This window comes from Ranitomeya imitator, chromosome 1, assembly GCF_032444005.1.
Source record: "Ranitomeya imitator isolate aRanImi1 chromosome 1, aRanImi1.pri, whole genome shotgun sequence".
NCBI lineage: Eukaryota > Metazoa > Chordata > Amphibia > Anura > Dendrobatidae > Ranitomeya > Ranitomeya imitator.
The window spans coordinates 157,135,820-157,159,831 of NC_091282.1; the positions used below are offsets into that span (position 1 = coordinate 157,135,820).

Below are 24,012 nucleotides of genomic sequence, written 5' to 3' on the forward strand. Positions count from 1 at the left end.
TGTGCAGTGTAATTTATATTCAGTGCTTATCTATGATGCATACTCCGGCGGGCAGGACCTGTAGACTATGCTCACGTGACCTTGGTGACATAACTACAGGTCCTTCTGTGCTCTATGTTGTTTATGATTGGTCAGCATCGCCATCCTCTCCTGATCCTCTGCCACCCCTTTTCCTTTTCTCCAGCAGTCTCCCTTATTGTTCTTCTTTCTTCAGAATACTTTATTAAATGAAAGCTAATCTCTGACTGTATCCTGTGAACAATCATGCCACATGGACAATTTTGATATATAAAGGTTCACTATGTTGAACAAGACAGAACGAACAAATGTAAATGTGGTCCTTAAAAAAATATATATATATATATTACATGTAATGCTGTACTTATTCATGTAAAGTTATAAAACTAGAAGAGATAGCTACATGGTGTTCACATAAAAGTGCCAATAATACTACCACCACACAGCTGCCAAATAATGCTGCCAACAGTGGTCACATAGCAATGCTGATAATATGCCTCTTAAAAAGGTAATGCTACAGAGAATAAGTGAAATGCCCGATAATACAACCAGCCAGTCATGGTGCTCCTGAAAGTCTGAGAGCCAACATTCCCCAATAACACAGCAAGCTTGTGCAATGTACCAACAGTGATAACTGGGAAGCTAAAGTCTGAATATTCATTCAGTTTTAAGGGTATATATTTCCTATGGTTACACAATGTAGTTTCTGAAAATTGTAACAGATAACAGTGCTATCAGTGTGCTCTCAGAAAGCAATGACAGCTAAAATGTCCCAGAAATATGAAAAATCCATTGTGTTGCCATACCAGCAGTATCCTTAACAAAAATGTTTATGCGCTATACCAACACAAAATAACAAGTGTTAGTGAAATATAAAATATACTAGATGGAGGCCCGATGCTATAGCATCAGGAGGGCGGTAATGTCATGATGGGGGCAGCGTTGAGAATTTCTCCCCCCATGTGCTCACCCACCTATCCACTCTCTCTTTCCTCTGTGCTCTCTTTTTTGACCTGTCTCCCCCCGTGCTGTCTCTCTCACCCTTGTGTGCTTTCTCTCTCCCCATCTGCTGTGCTATTGGTACCGCGCAAGAGGCTACATATGGCGTATACAGTGTGTGTGTGCGTGTGGTGCGTACGGCGTATAGTGTGTGTTGCGTTACGGAATATACAGTGCGTGTTTGTGTGTGTGTGGTGTGTACGGCGTATACACTGTGTGTGTGTGTATGGTGCGATGGTGTTCCGCAGGTGGTACTATGCAAGAGGCTGGTACCACAAGCAGTTTCCATATTGAGACACCCATCACTTGAGTGTCCCAATATGGAGGTCAGTGAACTTCCGCGGCTTGGAATTCTGGAATCCGGACACATCTGGATGGAACAGGATGTGAACACATTACAAGATAAGTATATAGTAAGATGATCCATGTGTTTTTAATTATTTTAAAAACATAAATTGAAAATTGTGACATGCATTTGTATTCAGCCCCCTGTTGTCTGATACCCCTAAATAAAATCCTGAGTGAACAATTGCCTCCAGAAGTCATGATTGGTAAATTGAGTCCACTTGTGTATAATCTATCCTCAGTATAACTACAGCTGTTCTGTGAAGGCCTCAGAAGTTTGATTGAGAACATTAGAGATCAAACATCACCATACAAAGGAAAGAACGCATCAGACAGGTCAAGCATAAAGTTGTGGAAAGCAGCAAGGTTAGGTTATAAAAAATAGCACAAGCTTTGAACATCTCATGCATACATTCATCCATCATTCAAAAATGGAAGGAGTATGTTAAACCTGACAAGACATGGCCGTCCACCTAAATTGACATCCCAAGCATGGAAAGTACTAATTAGAGAATTAGGCAATAGGCCCATGGTCACTCTTGAGGAGCTTCAGAGATCCACAGTTCAGATGGGAGAATCTGTCCACAAGACATTAGTCGTACAGTCTACAAATTTGGCCTGTGGAACAGTAGCATGAAGAAAGACATGTTTTAAAGCAAGCCATAAGAAGTTCCATTTGAATGTGTGGCAGAAAACTAACACTGCACATCACACTGAAAACACCATGCCCACCGTCAAACATGGTGGTGGCAACATCATGCTGTGGGGATGCTTTTCTTTACCAGAGACAGAGAAGTTTGTCAGAGTTGATGGGAAGATGTATGAAGCTAAAAACAGGGCAATCCGGAAGAAAATCTGATAACGGCTGCAAAATACTTAAGACTGGGGCGTAGGTTCACCTTTCAGCAGGACAATGACCTAAACATTCTGTCAGAGCTACAATGGAATGGTTTAGATCAAAGCACAATCATGTGTGTGAATGTTTAGTCGAAGTCCAGACCTAAATCCCATTGAGAAACTGAGGTAAGAGTTGAAAATTGCTCTTCACAGACATTCTCCATCCAATGTCACCGAGTTAGAGCTAGTTTGCAAAAAAATGGGCAAGAAATCAGCCTCTGTATATGCAAAGCTGATAGCAACATACCTCAATAAAATTGCAGCAGAAATTGTTCAAATGGTAGTCCTAGAAAGTATGGTCTTGGGTTAGCTGAATACAAATGCACGTCACAATTTTCAGATTTCAATTTTCCAAATATTTAGAAAAACATGTATCATTTTCTTTACACTTTACATTTCACAAATACTTTGTGTTGGTATATCACATAAAATCTCGATAAAATACATTTAAGTTTGTGGGTATAATGTTAACATGTGGAAAAGTTCAAGGGGTATGAATATTTTTTCAAGGTACTATATTTAAAAGTGAGGGCTGACAATCAGTATGCAGTCTCAGAGTTAAACCAATGTACGGAAAAACACTGTAGTCCCCAAATTTGACACATTTCGTCACATACTGGTTTCTTCTAAGGGGTATATTTACTGTTCAGTTCCATTATTGTCATTACTTTTATATACAATTTAAAGCTATTTCCATTCATTCCTTTTGGTTAGCCCTCAGTGGCTGTTTGAGCTGTCCATCATCAGGCAGGCTATTTATTGGCTGATGAGCTGCTGTAGTTATTGCTCTTCATCACATCGATGAGCTTTGGGTCTCTATCCATGAACTTTTTGGTATTTTCAGTGGTTGCTCTACCTTGGACCTTGTTTGATAGGTACTAACCACTGCACACAAGGAACAACCACAAGACCTGCTGCTGTGACCCTGTTGTAGATACATCACAATTTGTTCTATCTTTCCAACATATACGGTAGACCTTATTTCTTCCAACACATTGTTCCTTGTTTCCAACACATAGATCTCAATAACAAAATGTTATCTTACAGTATTACGGTATATATTCCGCTCTTTAAAAGGGAGCACAATAACAAAATAATCAGTTATTCTGCTCACCTAGGAATGATTTTAATGTCATGAGCGATCAGTGTATATACTGTATATACCTTGCTTAAATGTACCCATATGCCTTCGTTTGTTTTGAAAACTTGCATCTTGTTGGCAAAAATGTCTTTCTGTTATGTATATTCATTGGTGCAATGATAACTAATACGTTGTCAGTTTTTAATTGTAGTAAAGCTATTAAGATATTACGTGGCATGAAATGTGTTGTGTGCTTATGACTCAATAAACTAAGGACTAGAAATGACTTGAAGTCTGTCCCATCCCCATCCGACACATTATAATGTAAGATTTAGAGAGGACACCAAGTCTACCACTCGAATCACAGCCAGACTTCTCCTGACAATAAGCTACTTCTCCCTGAATCATCTGGCGTCTGCTTATAAAATTTGCTTAATACTCTGGTGTTTCGTTATACGGTAATATCTTTCTAAGTATCACTTAAATTGCAGGAACAAACATAATGTGCACTGCGAACAGTCAACTCCCAGAGCTCCTGTGGCTAATCCATAGATGTAATACAGCTCACAGCCACCTAGATGAGTCCTACCTAGAGAACACAGTTGAAAAATTTCTTAGGGTAAGTTCACATGACCGCAACATTTCTCGGACCACTCAATTTCACAAATTGCAGACGTAACTGGCTCTGTATGTCCATCCACATAGCAGACAGGTGCACAAGTTGCCTGCTATTTTCATACACTAGTCTGGTCCATAAATCAGATGAGACTAGAGCATGTTGTGATTTTTGTCCAGTGGACCTGAGGGCCATGTGAAAAGCAATCTATGTTCACTACTACAAAGGCTAACATTGGTCCGACTGCAGTCTGCGGTTCAGGCTGCATGAATCAGCAGGCAGGTTTCCATTAACATTTTTGTGTACTAAAAAAATTGCTTAATTTGTGCTTTTTCTAGTTATATACCTGTGAAATATTTCTTAACCTTCCACCCACTATTTCTTTCTTTGTATACATGGCTTGTGAATAAATCAACTTTCCCTTCTCTGTATCTGTTCCTCCAAATGTTCTGGATTCAAGCAAGATTGCGTGTTTATGGTGTTTATTTCTTTTACATATTTATTTACTCTTTTAATTATGTTTAATTGTGTCCCATAATATAGGGTGATTCAAATAGATGGTGCAAAATTATAATCAAGGTATTCATAATAGAGAGAACATATCACAGTTTTACTAATAAGAAAATACTCATTATCTATCTAAGCTTTCTCTTTACACTACAAATGTTCAAAGTGATTCCACTGGGGACACAGCTGACGATAGGGGACACGGCGGGAGCCCAGACGCGTGCCAGAATACCCACGGATATGGACTCCACTGTCTCAGAGATGCGTTGTCTCAGGTCACTAGTGCTAGATTGGCAAATACACTCCTTGATGTTCTTGATATACTCCCACAGAAAAGAAGGCGATCATGGAGGCAAGGGCAACATTGGTGAATCATTGTTTCCGGAGCAGTCGATCCAACATTCCAGTAGAGTTTAATTCACCTATCGTCAAACATCAAATAGAAATATGGAGGTGTACCATTCTGCTGAAGATCTGTCAAGTGTAGTCTGTAGCATAAGAAATTCCTTTAACATGTCCAAGTAGGAGTGGCCAATGACCACTTCCTTGACAAAAAAGAAGGGACTGTACAATTTTTTACCTGCTCACTGCACATTTATCTTGGCTGAGTTCCTCATGTGCCCGATAAGGGCACATAGTTTTTTTGAGCCCCAAATTCTATCGTTGTGTTGATTGACTTTACCACTTAGGCTGAAGAGCATCCTATCAACGAATTTGTCCTCTTTAAATCAGCCTTGCAAGTCAATGTAAAAGTCTTGGAGTTTCGGTTTGTCATCTGGTTTCACCTCCTGAAGATATAATCTGAATGGTTTACAAAACAGAAGTTTTCATAAAATAAGCTTAACTGTGGTTTGTGGCATCCATTCCACACTAGTTAGCCTGGTCAACTTTCTAGGATGACACTCATACACGGCTCAAATCCATTTCATTGTCTTTTCCGAAGTCTTTGGATGGCCCGGACTTTCCAAGAACATAAATAAACACCCATGGATTTGAATTGTATCACTCAACGCAAAATACAGTTTCTTTGCAGAACACATTTACCACATTTATTTCCTGTGTCACTGTATTGTCACAACAGACCATATTCTTGAACATTTATTTTTTGCTTTGATTTCACCATCTTGTGTCACCATTTTGTGAGCACATTATAAATTTGTCCTTTGAAAAATGAAAACTGTGCAGTGATAACTAGCTAAGACAGTTTTGCTTTGATATTCAGTCACTGGAAATTTAACACTGATGTTGCTTTAACTACAGGCCTTTACTTTTACATCATGTTTTCTGAATCCCTCTGACTATGATGTAGAAGTGACCCTTTGGTCATACTGAAAAGTGTTTCATTTCTACTGTTCTTTCCATCATGTACTTCAATCAGAGGCGTAGCTAGAGCTTTTGCCGCCCGGGGCTGATCCCGAGTTTGGCGCCCCCCCCCCCCATCCCCCCCCCCAGCTCAATACACACAAAGGTTACCAAAAATGGTTTTCCTGTTTTGTAGAACTTAAACTGGGCCTAATGGTGTCACCCCCACATGCCACACCTGTGACTTAATACCACCACACCATGACCAGGCCACATAGTGACCGAATAATACTACATACAAGGGACAAATACCACCGCACCATTTCCAGACCACATATTACCACCACATAGTGACTGAATACTACAATACTGATCAGTAATAAAAAAAAAACCACAATACTATCACCATAAGTGCCAGTATTCACAGGAGATCTGTACTTAGTATGCAGTGTCTGTGTAGAGGTAATACAGAGATCACTGGTGACATTATACACAGGACCTCTATATAGTATACAGTGTATAGTGTCAGTGTATAGGTAACACTGACTCACCAGTGACGTCTCTAGGTGAAGTCCTTCATCTTTCATCCAGCACAGACCGCCATCATTCCTTCCAGCCAGGACTCGTTTCTGCAGGAAATAACACAGTTATCTCGAGCTCCGCTTGCAGAACACATTACTTAATTTTTCACAACTTCTACATTACACCACATGAAGAAAAAAAGGTGATATAGTGTCACTCTGCACAGTAACAGGACCGCCCCCCCATTTAAAACAGTATACTCAAAAAATAAAATAAATACATCACTGCAGTAATAATATCCCTTAATTATCCCCTATGGTAATAATATTCCCCACCCTGGCCCCGTTTATCTCATTCCTGGCTCCAGCCATATGTTGTCGTATCCTGCCCTCATGAGTATCCATTCTACCCCATATGATCTCCCCATCCTGCCCCACCAGCCTCCATCGTATCCGTCCTGCCCCATGATCCAATCCTGCCCCGTGTCTCCAATCATGCCCCGTATCTACATTCTGCCCATGCCTCAAGTCCTGCCCCCAGTGTGTCCAGCATATTACCCCCATGTTGTCCAGCAATCTGCCCCAGTGTGTCCAGCATATTACCCCCATGTTGTCCAGCAATCTGCCCCAGTGTGTCCAGCATATTACCCCCAGTGTGTCCAGCAATCTGCCCCAGTATGTCCAGCATATTACCCCCAGTGTGTCCAGCAATCTGCCCTCAGTGTGTCCAGCAATCTGCCCCAGTGTCCAGCCTTTCCCCAGTGTGTCCAGCAGTCTGCCCCAGTGTGTCCAGCATATTACCCCCAGTGTCCAGCATTGCCCCAGTGTGTCCAGTATATTACCCCCAGTGTGTCCAGCAATCTGCCCCAGTGTCCAGCATTGCCCCAGTGTGTCCAGAAGTCTGCCCCAGGGTCTCCAGCATTGCCTCAATGTGTCCAGAAATCTGCCCCAGGGTCTCCAGTATTGCCCCAGTGTGTCCAGCAATCTGCCCCAGGGTCTCCAGTATTGCCCCAGTGTGTCCAGCAATCTGCCCCATGGTCTCCTGTATTGCCCCAGTGTGTCCAGCATTCTGCCCCATGGTCTCCAGTATTGCCCCGGTGTGTCCAGCAATCTGCCCCATGGTCTCCAGTATTGCCCCAGTATGTCCAGAAATCTGCCCCAGGGTCTCCAGTATTGCCCCAGTGTGTCCAGCAATCTGCCCCAGGGTCTCCAGTATTGCCCCAGTGTGTCCAGCAATCTGCCCCATGGTCTCCTGTATTGCCCCAGTGTGTCCAGCATTCTGCCCCATGGTCTCCAGTATTGCCCCGGTGTGTCCAGCAATCTGCCCCATGGTCTCCAGTATTGCCCCAGTATGTCCAGCATTCTGCCCCATGGTCTCCAGTATTGCCCCAGTGTGTCCAGCATTCTGCCCCATGGTCTCCAGTATTGCCCCAGTGTGTCCAGCATTCTGCCCCATGGTCTCCAGTATTGCCCCAGTGTGTCCAGCATTCTGCCCCATGGTCTCCAGTATTGCCCCAGTGTGACCAGCAATCTGCCCCATGGTCTCCTGTATTGCCCCAGTGTGTCCAGCAATCTGCCCCATGGTCTCCTGTATTGCCCCAGTGTGTCCAGCAATCTGCCCCATGGTCTCCTGTATTGCCCCAGTGTGTCCAGCAATCTGCCCCATAGTCTCCTGTATTGCCCCAGTGTGTCCAGCAATCTGCCCCATGGTCTCCTGTATTGCCCCAGTGTGTCCAGCATTCTGCCCCATGGTCTCCAGTATTGCCCCAGTGTGTCCAGCATTGCCCCAGCCCCAGACAGTCAGACATAAAGAAAAAAAAAAAAAAGTAAAATCCTCACCTCTCCCGTTCCTAGCGCAGGTCCGGTGCAGTCAGCGTCTCTCCGGCTCTGCGACACTCAGGACAGAGAGGCAGAGCGGCGCGCACAGTAGTGACGTCATCGCGCCCTCTGCTCTGAGACGTCGCAGAGTCAGAGGACGCTGAAGCCGCAGGAACCAGGAGAGGTGAGTATAGAGCGGGGTGGGGGGAGCTGGCCCTGGTCGTGGCGGCGGACGGCGCCGCCCGAAGATTTAAAGGGGCGTCTTTTTTTTTTTTTTTTTATCTTCTTCTCCTGCAGCGCCGGCCGCCCCCACATTGTGCCGCCCGGGGCGGACCGCCCCCCCCCGCACCCCCCTTCCTACGCCACTGACTTCAATTACATTTAATCAATGCTGTATTGTGCACTGTAAGGATATTTTTCCCCAAAGTGTGATACCTTTGATCGAAATGTAAATTCCCATCATTGATTGATTTTAAATTGTGCATTTTTGAGCAAAAGGTGAATTCTTTTTTTATGGTTTTTTGAATGCCATAAATGTATCTTTCCAAGAGAAAAATGAAACAATCTTGAGATCCTAGAGCAGTGATGGTGAACAATTTAGAGACCGAGTGCCCAAACTGCAATCTAAAACCCACTTATTTATTGCAAAGTGCCAACACAGCAATTTAACTCCTTAATGACCAAACCAATTTTTACAATTCTGACCACCGTCAGTTTATGTGGTAATAACTCTGGAAGACTTCAACGGATCCCACTGATTCTGAGTTTTTTGTGACATATTGTACTTCATGACAGTGGTAAAATGTATTTGATATGACTCGCGTTTATTTATGAAAAAGATGGAAATTTGGTAGAAAGGATGAAAATATTACAATTTTCAAACTATTAATTTTGTGCCCTTAAATCAAAGAAATATGTCACACAAAATAGATCACAAATAACATTTCCCACATGTCTACATCAGCACAATTTTGGAAACATAGTTTTCTTTTGTATCGGAGATTAAAAGTTGAGCTGCGATTTCTAATTTTTCCAACAAAATTGTCTCTGCATTTGGCCTTGCAGATACTTTCTTAATCCTTCTGATTTTTTGACCCAGTGGCAACCTCCCTCCTGCTCTAATTGACACACTTGGACCTGGGTGTTTATAGACTCCCAGTCTGCTTCAGGGAGTTGCCGGTGATATTCACATTTTACATTGTGAAGGCTTGGAGCGATAGCAGTAGGCTAACTTCCTCTCTGGTGCTCTTGGAGGACGTTTGGTGAGTCTGCTCAAGCTAAGTTGCTTCCCCTTGTTTGCCTCCCTTCTTCTCATCCCCTTTTCCCTATTCAGGGCCTAGCTCTAGGGATATACCGGGCGTAGGTTCCTGCTCAGAAAAAAATGTAGGGGTCAACGATACTTAAAAAAAATTAAAATTCTAACTCTAATCCTAACCCCAACCCTAACCCTAACACAACCCTAAACCTAACACAGCCCTATCCACAGCCCTAACACCAACAATAACTTTTTTCTAACTAAGGGTGTGACAAAGGGGGATTTAATTTACTATTTTTTAATTTAAATCACTGTGATAGGGTCTATCACAGTGATCAAAAGGAACCAATAAGAAAAAATTCCCTATTGTTGCCAGGTACCGACTGGCAGATCTCGGCTGGTGCGCTGTGCATAGGCCATCACTTTTTCCAGCAAGATAACGTGGAGGGCGGGGGACAGATCAGGAGGGCCTGGGGATGGCGTAGGTCCCGGGGGATCCCATATCTCTGTCCTCTGATATGCAAGATCATATCAAAGGAGAAAGAAATTTAATTTAAAGCAGACTTTTTTTGTGATCGCCGATTTGGTGAAAAATGGCAATCACGTGACAGGAGACCATAAAAAACAGCACTGATCATGTTTTCCAGGGCCTCAACTACCACTAGTAGCCGAAATCCGGGAGATTTTCTGACGCTGGAGGTGCTATACACTTATTTCTCTGTGCTGTTAAAAAGCGGTGCTGAGGAATAAGAACCCTTAACTGTCGCCATTAAAAGGTGTATCGGTGGCTGTTAAGGACCTGAACACTGAGGTTTTAGATTAGAAACATAACTCATACATTAGCGAGCTGTAGGGTCTATAGCAAAGAGAGTGAAATTCTAAGTGGTATGTGTGGAGAAAACCAGGCACTGCTCATCACCTGCCCAATACAATCCCAACAGTGAAACAAGGTGGTGGCAGCATCATGTTATGAGGGTGTTTTTCAACAGCAGGGGCAGGACGACTGGTTGTCATTGAAGGAAACATGAATACGGCCAAGTACAGAGATATCCTGGATGGAAACCTTTTCCAGAGTGCTCTGGATCTCAAACTTGGCCAAAGGTTCACCTTCTAACAGGACAATGGCCCTAAGCAAACAGTTAAAATAACAAAGGAGTGGCTTCAGAACAACGCTGTGACCATTCTTGACTGGCCCAGCCACAAGGGCAGGGTCCTCTCCCCTCTGTATAAGTCTGTCATTGTTAACTTGCTTACTGTAAGTGATATCTGTAATTTGTATGTAACCCCTTCTCATGTACAGCACCATGGAATCAATGGTGCTATATAAATAAATAATAATAAACAAAAAGTTCTGCTCATATCTTTTTAATTCATTTGTAAAGCTGCCTGGAGAAGGAGACTGTGTGATCTGAAAGCTTGCAAATAGATTTATTGGTTAGCCAATAAAGGTGTCACTCTGAGAATATTTTTATTATTTTTGGGCATAATGGTATTTACATCGATTTTCCTCGCTAACATGGTACCACAATATAATTTATTTTTTTTATTGTACTTTAGCTTAAAAAGAAAATGACATGAACGAAAGCCTCTCGTAAAGGAAAGTTTCAGAAAAAAACAGCAACTCATACTGGGTATTAAGCCCGATGGTGTTGGTGAGTCATGGGCCACGCTCTCAGGCTCCGCACTTGGTGCAATGCTTTTCTGGAGTGTTCTTTTAATGTGAAAATATCCTGTCTCTTTTTAAAGAAGCACAGCAGAGCCAAGTATAGTATAAATCATGTTGTGTATCTTACTTTATTTGCAAATCACCTAAGGCTCCGTATTTATTTCAGAGCATTTCCAATATTTTAAAACGTAAAGACCTGAATAAAAGCAAGTCACTCATTCCGAAATTGGAATTTCTCTCTATTCCGCATGCACTGCCAAGTGTGACGGGCTCTAAATTCATCACATTAACAGGTGTAACAAAGCACTGGAAACTGTATTAGCACTTCATCACTTGTATATTAAATGAATTATATAATGAATAACACCTTTATTCTGACTGTAGAGTTATAGGCTGGCACCCAGGAATAATACTGATTTGTCAAGATATATGAGCCAGAATTTTCTCCAAAAAAGGTACATTTTTTTACATGGTCGACAAGGTGGCTTTTAACTATCAAATATAAGGTGGGATTTGACTTGAAGGGCGCATGGTTTCAATTGTGAACACATGCACTTAAATAACACCACAATTTTGCGTAAGTTACATAAGACCATACTAAGCCAACTAATAATTTACAGAAATTTACATTAGATCTGACCTGAGCTCTACCTCCGTTATACATTAAGGGTATGGTCACACAATCACTAAATGTAGCCGCCACATGTTACATCATTGTGCATCGGATTTCAAGAAATCCCATGACCATTATGCATCCACAGAAGCCTGCGTATCACTTGCGGAGACAGACATGGGGTGCGTCTTTCCCTTGTCGAGATGCTAGTCTCTGCAAGAGAAATTTCAAAAATACAATGTATTGGACACAGTGAATCCGCACGGTTCAGTGAACACATGTGGATTCACCTGCGCTCAACAGACGGCAGCACTTTGAACGCAGTGAACATGCACTGCGACAAAAGCGCTGCCACTTCCAGATCGTCTCCACATACCCTAACGGTTAGTGAGCTGCAATACCAGGCATAGTCACTACAAATTGTATGAACCTGTGCCAAGAAATCAATAATGGCACCAGTGAGCATTTCAGTCTTTTAATCATGTTATTTACCAGTCCCGGCTCAGGTGCTAGGCTTTGCTTTATTCGGCTATGGCCAGCCCTTGATATGGTAGACTGCGAAAGACAACTGTGAGTATTGAGAAAACATTGCTCTCAGTTTGTGTTTGGCAGGGGTTGTTTCACTTTCCACTTACCTCAGTTTCAGACCGGTGTCTAATTATTGCCTGCTTCCCTGACATCAGAATTACTTCAAGCTCAGTCCAGCTTACTCTGGTATAGTTTACACCAATCATTCTATAATCTATATTCCAGATTAGCATCTTCTTATTACTGTTCGTAGCACTGTTCACAACTCAGTCTCTGCAAACAAAGTACCTCCTCCCTTCAAACAAGCTTCCAGTTTGCCTGAACCTCATCATCTCTGTAAGCAAACTTGCCAATACGCTACTACTATTTTGTGGTTAACCATTCTTTTGCTACAAGTTACAGTTTGCAATACGAGGTAGCTACAAAGACTTGATTTAATTAAAAAAAACTTCCTTTATTACAACATTATTATAATAACCTCAAAAGAAAATGATCAACCATAATTAAGTAGATCAACCAACACAAATGCCCAAAGAAAATTCACTATTGGTTTTCAAGAAAGATAAATATCCTATTTACCATGAAAAGTCTGAGCATACTGCACAAATTAATTTTCTATTTGCTGTTTCTACACTAAGTTCAACATACTGTATGCTATTTGTAATGAATATAGAAAGATCATAGTGAAACTATCTCTCTGTATAACAATGTTTCATTGAGCAGATAACAATTTTTTTTTAGGTTTATAGTGGACTTAGATTCTCAGGGTGTGTGCACAATGAGCATCTTCAGGAATCCTCTGGGAGATAGTCTGCTAAGAAGACACCTGAAAGTCACTAAAAAACACTAGAAAGGCTCTAATTATTCATTTCTATTGTAAAACAACTTGCTGGTCATATGTTCAGTCTTTTGAGCTTTGAAAAATGCCTGGTGGGAGAAAAGAAAGTGCAAGTGCATCTCACTCTTTGAAAGTAAATATGCAAATTGTCTATTCAGAGAGGAAGAGGGCTTGAACTCTAGTGACACCTATTGGAAGTAGCAATCCTAAATGTCAATATCGACCCTTTAACAAGCCTTCTGATATGACATAGGATAAAAGCAAAAACAGAATCTCAATTTGCAAACACTGTGTTCGGGGTGCTGCTCCCCCTGCAGTGCAGAGCACTAGATCGGATTTGGCTAGGTGAGAGCTATAAGACTGGGATCTAAGGGGGTAACATTTCTCGTTGTAAAGACTGGCAAGCAAAGCCTGGCAAGTCAAGTTGCATAATTAATTCCTCAGAAGAGCATGCATGTGCAGCGCCCCAGAGTCCTGGTCGTTGCAGTAATGTCGTTCTCCCACCTGGGGGAGCGATGTTACGTCTGATGGCACCAAAGGAGTTCACCCTGCCAGGTATCACAGCCACACACACACTTCACACGCCGGCCACCAGGGGTAGCAAAAGGTTCTATTTATTAGGCCACTCCTCACACGTGGGTAAAACTGGGGGTTTGGTTAGGAAGTGAGGTCAGTTGGAGAAGGAGAAGCTGACTAGAGGGAGAAGGAGACAGTCAGGAGGAGAGGAGCAGATTGGGCTCGGCCCAGGAAGGAAAGAAGGACACGGAGCTGTGCCTGCAACCCATGCGGCAGCCTCCTACGAAAGGACAAAGAAAGGAAGTGTGCCATAGTGAGTGAGCACCAAAGTCGTAGCAACAGGAGTAAAACACCAGTGGGAGACCAGCTAGAAGCAGGCTGCCTCCCACTGAGCGCAGTGCCGATAGCCGGAACACCGAGGGAGTAATAGATTCTACGCTTTACTTCAGAGACCGGCAGGACAGTCATCTCCAAGTTGGCTGCCCGACCTAAGAACCTAAGCAGACAAGGTGGCAACGCGGAGGAGGGGCGACACTAGGGTCCCTGTTGTGAATTCTGCCCTTGGGTTCCCTCCAGTGGTTGTAGCTGGGAATGCAGTTGTCTCTGAGTCACAGTCCTGGCCAGGTGTATCTGCTAATTGCTGTTCTGACTGGGATATTTAAGTGTGCAGGATTCATTAGCCCTTGCCAGTTGTCTATGTTTCTCTGGAAGTGTTGGATCTCAGCCTGGCCTCTCCTGCTTATCTGCCAGTTCAGCAAAGATAAGTGTTTGTTTCTTTTCCTGTGGCACACATGCAGTTTGCTTATTTTCTGTACTATTCGTTTGTTTTTTCTTTTGTCCAGATTAGACTTTGTTTGTGTTTTCTCAGTCTGATTAGTTTCACTGGAGTTGCAGATATACGCTCCTACATCTTTAGTTAGATGTAGGAGGTTTTTTGTATATTCCGCTGTGGTTTTTTTGAAGGGTTTTAATACTGACCGCACAGAACTCTGTCCTATCCTGTCCTATCTAGCTAGAGTGGCCTCCTGTGCTAAATCCTGTTTTTTCTGCCTGTGTATGTTTTTTCCTCTCCGACTCACCGCCAATATTTGTGGGGGGCTGTCTATCCTTTGGGGATTTTCTCTGAGGCAAGACAATATTCCGATTTCCATCTTTAGGGATATTTAGTCCTCCGGCTGCGACGAGGTGTCTAGGTGTGTTAGGTACACTCCACGGCTACTTCTAGTTGCGGTGTTAAGTTTAGGTTTGCGGTCAGTATAGTGGCCACTTTCTCCAGTGAAAGTTCTCATGCAGCTCCAAGGTCACCGGATCATAACAGGTCCCTATAAAATAGCCTCAGGCCACCACCGTCATACGGGTTTGTCCTATCCATCTGGGGGACAGAGAGAAGAGTAACAAGAGTGAGGACCCTATGGGAGCTAATGCACGTAGGAACCTACTACGTTACTGTGCGCAAGGGGAAGGCTACTGATTTCCACCTGGATAAGGGGACTCTGGAATTGCCATCAGACCGGCCGGACTCTGCCTACCCTGTCATCCGGCACCCTGGACTGTGGATACTGAAGCCTTCAGTAAAGGTAAAGAGACTGCACCCCTTGTGTCCTCGTTATTCATCGCGCCTTGCACCACCCACCCTCGCCATCTACACTTCTGGGAAGCCCTGGGGATATACTTCACCTGTAGGAAGGTATACCATCTAGCTGCCATTCCATCACCCAAGCGGACCCCTAAGCAGCGTCGGTCACCCTGACCGAATACCACAGGTGGCGTCACGAACACTACCATTATCTACAAACTCTTTAACCCCTTTTATTTGGGCGCTCTCTCATAGGGACACGGTCCGGGTCGGGCCACCGTGACATCCCAGCTGAGCGAACTGAAAACATTCATTTTACAAACACAACACAAAAAATTGGACCTAATTATAAAAATTATAAAATCTTAGTTGCTAGAAGCAAAAGATTAGGCGTCCCACGAAAAGGACATTGGTAGATAATGGGTTAAAACTACGGATATTAAAAATATAAAAAAAATACACATATTTTAAATCGCCATGTCTAGATAAGTCTGATCTATGAAAAAATAAAATGAATTAACATGATCGGTAAAAATTGTAAAGAAAAAAATAATGTAAACGCTAGATTAAAACATAATATCTACCCTAAATTGGAATCAATAAAAATGTTGGATCACCTAGTAAAACACAAGCCTTTAACCAGCTCTACTGAGCGAAAAAACGAAAATGTTATGGACCTTGGAAAATCGGAACATAATAAAAAAAAAATATTTGTTTTTGAACATTTTCTAAAAAAAATGAAAATCCGCAAGTTTGGTAACATCGAACTGACCTGGAAAATTATATTGTCACTGGCTACCCAAACGCTACAGGGTCCACTATAAACTCATCTCTCTCACCCACAAAGCTCTCCACAGTTCTGCACCGCCTTATATCAGGCAGCACGGTGGCTCAGTGATTAGCACTGCAGCTTTGCAGCGATGGGGTCCTGGGTTCAAATCCCACCGAGGACAATATCTGCCAGGAGTTTGTATGTTCTCCCAGTGTTTGCGTGGGTTTCCTCCGGGTTCTCTGGTTTCCTCCCACATTCCAAAGACATACTGATAGGGAATCTAGATTGTGAGCCCCATCAGCGACAGCGATACTAATGTGGGCAAACTGCAAAGCGCTACGAAATATGTAAGCACTATATAAAAATTAAAACAATAAAAATTATCTCCTCTCTCATCTCTGTCTATCGCCCTACACGTGCCCTCCGTTCTACAAATGACCTAACACTAACATCTCCCTTAATCCGAACCTCGCACCTCAGTCTCAAAAAACTTCTTTCGTGCTGCGCCAGCTCTCTGGAATGCACTTCCCCAGACGATCAGACTGATACCTAGCCCCGACCTATTCAAGTGCGCTTTGAAAACCCATCACTTCAAACAAGCCTACCACATCAACTACTCAGTAAACTACTGTAACTTTGCCCTGTTTCCTCCTTCCAAATATTATTCTGAATCTGCACCCTGCCATTCATTCTTCTGTCTCCACACCCTCCATGCACACAATAACACGATAACTGCACTTGATACTTGACAATTGCACTTAACCCCTTAGTGACAGAGCCAATTTGGTACTTAATGACCGAGCCAATTTTTGCAATTCTGACCACAGTCACTTTATGAGGTTATAACTCTGGAACGCTTCAACGGATCCTTCTGATTCTGAGATTGTTTTTTCATGACATATTGTACTTCATGATAGTGGTAACATTTCTTCGATATTACTTGCGATTATTTATGAAAAAAATGGAAATATGGCGAAAATTTTTAAAATTTTCCAATTTTCAAACTTTGTATTTTTATGCCCTTAAATCAGAGAGATATGTCACGAAAAATAGTTAATAAATAATATTTCCCACATGTCTACTTTACATCAGCACAATTTTGGAAACAAAATTTTTTTTTGTTAGGGAGTTATAAGGGTTAAAAGTTGACCAGCAATTTCTCATTTTTACAACACCATTTTTTTTTAGGGACCACATCACATTTGAAGTCATTTTGAGGGGTCTATATGATAGAAAAACTACACCCCTCAAGGTTCTCAAAACCACATTCAAGAAGTTTATTAACCCTTTACGTGCTTCACAGGAACTGAAACAATGTGGAAGGAAAAAATGAACATTTAACTTTTTTTTGCAAACATCTTAATTCAGAACCATTTTTTTTATTTTCACATGTGTAAAAACAGAAATGTAACCATAAATTTTGTTATGCAATTTCTCCTGAATACGCCAATACCCCATATGTTGGGGTAAACCACTTTTTGGGCGCACCGCAGAACTTAGAAGTGAAGGAGCGCCGTTTGACTTTTTCAATGCAGAATTGGCTGGAATTGAGATCGGACGCCATGTCACGTTTAGAGAGCCCCTGATGTGCCTAAACAGTGGAAACCCCTCAAGTGACACCATTTTGGAAACTAGACCTCTTAAGGAACTTATCTAGATGTGTGGTGAGCACTTTGAACCCCCAAGTGCTTCACAGAAGTTTATAACGTAGAGCCGTGAAAATAAAAAATCGCTTTTGTTTACACAAAAATGATATTTTCGCCCACAAATTCTTATTTTCACAAGGGTAACAGGAGAAATTAGACCACAAAAGTTGTTGTGCGATTTCTCCTGAATACGTCGATACCCCATATGTGAGGGTAAACCACTGTTTGGGTGCACCGCAGAGCTTGGAAGTGAAGGAGCGCCGTTTTACTTTTTCAATGTAGAATTGGCTGGAATTGAGATTGGACGCCATGTCGTGTTTGGAGAGCCCCTGATGTGCCTAAACAGTGGAAACCCACCACAAGTGATACCATTTTGGAAACTAGACCCCTTATGGAACTTATCTAGATGTGTGGTGAGCACTTTGAACCCCCATGTGCTTCACAGAAGTTTATAACGTAGAGCCCTAAAAAAAAAAAATCGCATTTTTTCTACAAAAATGATCTTTTTGCCCACAAATTTTAATTTTCACAAGGGTAACAGGAGAAATTAGACCACAAAAGTTGTTGTGCAATTTCTCCTGAGTACGGCGATACCCAATATGTGGGGATAAACCACTGTTTGGGCGCACCGCAGAGCTTGGAAGAGAAGGAGCGCCTTTTTACTTTTTCAATGTAGAATTGGCTGGAATTGAGATTGGACGCCATGTCGCGTTTGGAGAGCCCCTGATGTGCCTAAACAGTGGAAACCCCCCACAAGTGACACCATTTTGGAAACTAGACCCCTTAAGGAACTTATCTAGATGTGTGGTGAGCACTTTGAACCCTCATGTGCTTCACAGAAGTTTATAACGTAGAGCAGGGAAAAAAAAAATCACATTTTTTCTACAAATATGACCTTTTTGCCCACAAATTTTTATTTTCACAAGGGTAACAGGAGAAATTAGACCACTAAAGTTGTTGTGCAATTTCTCCTGAGTATGTCGATACCCAATATGTGGGGGTAAACCACTGTTTGGGCGCACCGCATAGCTTGGAAGAGAAAGAGTGCCGTTTTACTTTTTCAATGTAGAATTGGCTGGAATTGAGATCGGACGCCATGTCGCGTTTGGAGAGCCCCTGATGTGCCTAAACAGTAGAAATCCCCCACAAGTGACCCCATTTTGGAAACTAGACCCCCCATGGAACTTATCTAGATGTGTGGTGAGAACTTTGAACGCCCAAGTGCTTCACAGAAGTTTATAATGCAGAGTCGTGAAAATAAAAAATATTTTTTTTTTCCACAAAAAAGATTTTTTAGCCCCCAAGTTTTATTTTCACAAGGGTAACAAGAAAAATTGGACCCCAAAAGTTGTTGTCCAATTTGTCCTGAGTATGCTGGTACCACATATGTGGGGGTAAACCACTGTTTAGGCGCACGGCAGAGCTCGGAAGGGAGGAGCGCCGTTTTGGAATGCAGACTTTGATAGAATGGTCTGTGGGCATTATGTTGCGATTGCAGAGCCCCTGATGTACCTAAACAGTAGTAACCCCCCACAAGTGACCCCATTTTGGAAACTAGACCCCCCAAGGAACTTATCTAGATGTGTGGTGAGAACTTTGAATGCCCAAGTGCTTCACAGAAGTTTATAATGCAGAGTCGTGAAAATAAAAAATATTTTTTTTTCCAAAAAAAAGATTTTTTTAGCCCCCAAGTTTTTATTTTCACAAGGGTAACAAGAAAACTTGGACTCCAAAAGTTGTTGTCCAATTTGTCCTGAGTATGCTGGTACCCCATATGTGGGGGTAAACCACTGTTTAGGCGCACAGCAGAGCTCGGAAGGGAAGGAGCGCCGTTTTGGAATGCAGACTTTGATAGAATGGTCTGTGGGCATTATGTTGCGATTGCAGAGCCCCTGATGTACCTAAACAGTAGTAACCCCCCACAAGTGACCCCATTTTGGAAACTAGACCCCCCAAGGAACTTATCTAGATGTGTGGTGAGAACTTTGAATGCCCAAGTGCTTCACAGAAGTTTATAATGCAGAGTCGTGAAAATAAAAAATATTTTTTTTTTCCACAAAAAAGATTTTTCAGCCCCCAAGTTTTTATTTTCACAAGGGTAACAAGAAAAATTGGACCCCAGAAGTTGTTGTCCAATTTATCCCGAGTACGCTGATGCAGAGCTCAGAAGGGAGGGAGCACCATTTGACTTTTTGAGCGCAAAATTGGCTGTCGTGTTTGGAGACCCCCTGATGTACCTAAACAGTGGAAACCCCCCAATTCTAGCTCCAACCCAACTCCAACACACCCCTAACCCTAATCCCAACCTGATCCATAATCCTAATCACTAACCCTAACGATAATCACAACCCTTACCCCAAAACAACCCTAATGTCAACCCTAACCATAATCCTAATCAAAACCCTAAATCCAACACACCCCTAATCCTAATCTCAACCCTAACCTCAAACCTAACCCTAATCCCAATACACGCCTAATCACAACCCTAACCTTAACCCTAATCCCAAACCTAACCCTAATCCCAAGCGTAACCCTAATGCCAACCCTAACCCTAATACCAACCCTAATCCAAACCCTAACCCTAATCCCAACTCTAACCCTAACTTTAGCCCCAACCCTACCCCTAACTTTAGCCCCAACCCTAACCCTAAGGCTACTTTCACACTTGCGTCGTTTGGCATCCGTCGCAATCCGTAGTTTTGGACAAGAAACGGATCCTGCAAATGTGCACGCAGGATGCGTTTTTTGCCCATAGACTTGTATTGCCGACGGATCGTGACGGATGGCCACACGTCGCGTCCGTCGTGCACTGGATCAGTTGTGTTTTGGCGGACCGTCGGCACAAAAAAAGTCCAATGAAACTTTTTTTGTACGTCGCATCCGCCATTTCTGACCGCGCACGCGTTGCCGTAACTCCACCCCCTCCTCCCCAGGACATAGATTGGGCAGCGGCTGCGTTGAAAAACTACATCCGCTGCCCACGTTGTGCACAATTTTCACAACGTGCGTCGGTATGTCGGGCCGACGCATTGCGACGGCCCCGTACCGACGTAAGTGTGAAAGAAGCCTAACCCTAAATTTAGCCCCAAACCTAACCCTAAATTTAGCCCCAACCCTAGCCCTAACCCTAACCCTAGCCCTAACCCTACCCCTAACCCTAACCCTAGCCCTAACCCTACCCCTAGCCCTACCCCTAACCCTAGCCCTAACCCTACCCCTAACCCTACTCCTAACCCTAGCCCTAACCCTAACCCTAGCCCTACCCCTAACCCTAGCCCTACCCCTAACCCTACCCCTACCCCTAACCCTACCCCTAACCCTAGCCCTAACCCTACCCCTAACCCTAACCCTAGCCATAACCCTACCCCTAACCCTAACCCTACCCCTAACCCTACCCCTAACCCTACCCCTAACCCTAATTTTAGCCCCAACTGCTGTTCTCCTGTCGGCCAGCAGATGGAGACAGATGGCGGGCGCACACTGCGCATGCGCCCACCATTTTCTTTTCCCCAGCAGCCAGGAGGAGCAGCAGGAGGACCCAGGGACACAGGTGAGTATGCTAGGGTCCCCGAATCCCCCTATTTCTCTGTCCTCTGATGTGCGATCACATCAGAGGACAGAGAATTACACTTTAATTTTTTTTTTTGCGGTCGCCGGTAAACAGTTAATTACCGGCGATCGCAAAACAGGGGTCGGTAAAACCGACCCCGATCATGTTCTTTGGGGTCTTGGCTACCCCCGGCAGCCGAGACCCCAAAGATTCTCCCGGTGCCAGCCGGCGGGCGCACTGCGCATGCGCCCACCATTTTGAAGATGGCGGCGCCCACCGGGAGACACGAGGAGCATCGGGGGTGATAGGTGAGTATTGGGGGGCTACCTGGGACCCCTTTTCTCTGTCCTCCGATGAGCGATCACATCGGAGGACAGAGAAATTAAAAAGAGATCGCTTTTTTTTTTTTGCGATCGCCGGTAAACGGTTAATTACCGGCGATCGCAAATGCGGGGTCGGTTAAAAACCCCCCGAATCATGTTCTCTGGGGTCTCGGCTACCCCCGGCAGCCGAGACCCCGGAGAAAATCCGACTCTGGGGGGCGCTATTCACTTTTTCCACAGCGCCGTTAATTAACGGCGCTGTGGTTTAAGTACCCTTAGCGGCCGCCGTTAAAAGGCGTATCGGCGGTCGCTAAGGGGTTAAACACACGGGCTGATGACCGGATCATGCAGCTTTATATGAAAATCCCTACTTATTATAATTGCCAGACCTGAAATAACAAGCACTTTTCACCTATTGTGTCCCCCCATTGCCTTGTAGATTGTAAGCTTGCGAGCAGGGACCTCACCCCTATTGTCACTGTTTAAATTGTCTTAACTTGTATTGAATTTATTGTCTGTACATGTCCCCGCTTAATTGTAAAGTGCTGCGGAATATATAATATATAAATACAAATTATGAATGAATGTCATAAAAGCAAAGGCCAAAAAGCAAAAACAGAGTTGTGTTGTTTTTTTCGCATTTTCACTGCACTCAGAATTTTTTTTTTCAGTTTTCTAGTAAATCACATAACAAAAAGGTAGATGTAACTGAAAAGTAGAAAAACAAGCCCTCATATGTCTATGTCAAAATAAAAAAAGGTATGGTTCTTTGTAAGGCTATGTGCACACGTTCAGGATTTCTTGCTGAAAATTCCTGAGAAAAACCTGAAATTTTCTGCAAGAAATCTGCAAGATATCTGCATGCGCTTCTTGCGCGTTTTTGGTGCATTTTTACTGCATTTATGGTGCGTTTTTTTCCAGACATTTCCCAATGCATTTTATAGTGGGAAATCCGCAAAAAAACTGCAAAATTAATGAACATGCTGCGTTTTTACAGCTATGCGTTTTTTCGCGGAAAAAAACGCACCATGTGCACAAAAATTGCGGAATTCATTCTAAATGATGGGATGCATATTGTATGCTTTTTTTGCGGTTTTATAGCGTTTTTATCGTGAAAAAAGGCAAGAGAAAAAAAACGCAAATAATCAGCAACGTTGTGCACACAGCCGTGGAGGAAAATACAATAGCGCAAAATAAAAAAATCAACTGGTTCTAAAAGAGTTTTTCAAGTTTGATGTAAAATTGATGTTAATTGTCCCTCAGACTGAATTGATGAAATAATGAAGAAAAACAACTAGGCAATTAAATTACCCACGCGCCAGTATAAATGTTTCAGCGAGGCCAGTAATTGGCAGCAGAAGTCTGTAGATGCATGCAATATAGGGAGAATTTTCATAAAAAAACAATAAGGCCGCCGTCACACATGCGAGTTTTACGGACGTAAGAGCGCAGAATCTACGTCCGTAAAACTCGCAAAAAATACGGCACAATTATTCTCTATGCCCCTGCTCCTATTTGCCGTATTTTACTGATCAGTATTATACGGCTTTCTACGGCCGTACAAAATCGCAGCATGCTGCGTTTGTCACCGTACTGCGCAAGAAATACGCCAATGAAAGTCTATGGAAGCGTGAAAAATACGGATTACACACGGACAAGCAGTGTGACTTGCGAGAAATACGCAGCGCTGTTAGAGAGAAAAGCCGGTAATTCAGTGCGGTGTACAGTAAAATCACACTGACAGCTTACAGTCCAATAGATATAATAAATGTGTACACATAGAATAGGTATATATATATATGTCAGTGAGACACATATATGTATATATATTAATATTTATTCCAGCGCTATACAGCTTGAAAGCCGGTAATTCAATTACCGGCTTTTTCCTTCTCCTTCATAAAACCCGACATGATTTGAGACATGGTTTACATACAGTAAACCATGTCTTCTCTCCATTTTTTTTGCAGATTCCACACTACTAATGTCAGTAGTGTGTATCTGCAAAATTTGGCCGTTCTAGCTCTTAAAATAAAGGGTTAACTGGCGGAAAAAATTGGCGTGGGCTCCCGCGCAATTTTCTCCGCCAGAGTAGTAAAGCCAGTGACTGAGGGCAGATATTAATAGCCTGGAGAGGGTCCACGGTTATTGGCCCCCCCTGGCTAAAAATATCTGCCCCCAGCCACCCCAGAACAGGCACATCTGGAAGATGCGCCTATTCTGGCACTTGGCCACTCTCTTCCCATTCCCGTGTAGCGGTGGGATATGGGGTAATGAAGGGTTAATGCCACCTTGCTATTGTAAGGTGACATTAAGCCTAATTAATAATGGAGAGGCGTCAATTATGACACCTATCCATTATTAATCCAATTGTAGTGAAGGGTTAAATAAAACACAAACACATTCTTTAAAATTATTTTAATGAAATAAAAACAATGGTTGTTGTAGTATTTTATTCAACGCCCAATCCAGTCACTGAAGACCCTCGTTCTGTGAGTAAAGAAACATAATAAACCAACAATATACTTACCCTCCGCAGATCTGTAACGTCCAACGATGTAAATCCTTCTGAAGGGGTTAAAACATTTTGCAGCAAGGAGCTGTGCTAATGCAGGCTGCTCCTCG

At 43.0% G+C, this 24,012-nt stretch overlaps 1 protein-coding gene across 3 annotated transcripts in view; it reads right to left on the bottom strand.

The window, feature by feature from the left end:
- MCTP1 (multiple C2 and transmembrane domain containing 1) overlaps positions 1-24,012 on the bottom strand; it is a 1,531,547-nt gene that overhangs the window by 1,155,548 nt on the left and 351,987 nt on the right. The gene's annotated exons all lie outside the window — the stretch shown is intronic.